We start from the raw sequence: 1,339 nt of genomic DNA, 5'->3' as shown, positions 1-1,339 counted from the left end.
CACACACACACACACACACACACACACACACACACACACACACACACAGAGATTACGACCATAAGAACAGACAAATAGCTGGAACAGACTAGCAACCAGAAATAGTGTGAAGGATATGGGAATATGTCCGCCTGTTTGGCTCCATCACCTGTGTAACCCTGCATTTAATGCTTGGTTGCTGTCTTTCTGGTTAGACCCTGACTGATACAGAGATGATTTATTTTACAGATTTTGGAACTGAGATCCAAAGAAGATGTGACTCTCTTAAGTTACACAACTAAAAACAAGAAGAAATATCTCCCACGTGTAAGGCACTGAGTTAGCTGCTGTATGGATAAAGTTGTTAAATTCCTAGGCCCGCCTCAGGAGCTCCCCATCCAATAAGGGAAACGAGGTGTCTATATAAGCAGCTCCAGTACAGGACAGTACGTGCTAACCATTAAAAATCAGACCAATTATAGAAATTTGGGGGGCTGGCACATAATAATGGTGTCCTGGGAACTTGAAAGCTGAAGCAGGTCTAGGAAATACACAGTGGGATTCTGGCAGGAAAGCTGGTACACGCCTGAGGTTGGGAAGGGGGCTGATCACTCCGGGCGGAAGGAACGGCCAAAGGTGAGAGGAGGTGAGAAAGCTCTGGGCCCTCGCGGAAAACAACAAACCATGCTTCATTTGGAAGCCGGCGGAGTGCTGAGCTGAAAGTTAGGGCAACTGCATGATTTACTGTTGAAGCAGGACGCTTTAGAGAGTGAGGAGGGATGCAATTAATATTTACGCCAAACCACAGGCAGAAAGTGGGGTGGACCCAGGCCAGTGAGGACGAAGAGTCGCCCACCAGGAGGTGGGCGGGGCCCAGAGGGTGAACGATTTTCCATCCCAGACTGAAGGGTTTGGCCCTCAGGCTCCAATTCACTGGGAAGCAGATCAGAGCAGTCATTTAGGGAAGAGTGGAAATCATTCTGTGAGATGCTCACCACACTGCACAGGGTACCAGGGTGAGGAAGGTATGCTCCCACTCTCCTGAGGCCCCTGCTAAGCAGGAACACCGCATCCTCCCATGTGTCCTGTTGGACCTACGACCACACATGCCCGGCACACTGCATGGGACTTGAAAAGGGAGAGAAAAAATGGGTGGAAAAAGACTTGTTTCCTTCCCTGGGGGAGCTACCAATTTTGCTGAGAGATAAGACTTTCAGGTATTAAGCAGGGAGCAGCATGTGATTTGCAAACTCCAGTGTCATCATATTCCAAAAGGCACAGCTGAGGCAGTGAGCGCTTCTGGTGGATTGGAGGGGAGAGGTCAGGGTGGCCTGGATCTCAGGGAATGGAGCCAGGAGCA

Source organism: Monodon monoceros, unplaced genomic scaffold, assembly GCF_005190385.1.
Source record: "Monodon monoceros isolate NGI ecotype Baffin Bay Population unplaced genomic scaffold, NGI_Narwhal_1 Super_Scaffold_1, whole genome shotgun sequence".
Classification (NCBI taxonomy): Eukaryota; Metazoa; Chordata; class Mammalia; order Artiodactyla; family Monodontidae; genus Monodon; species Monodon monoceros.
The sequence above is the reverse complement of the archived record's forward strand: the minus strand, read 5'-3'. Positions refer to the sequence as shown.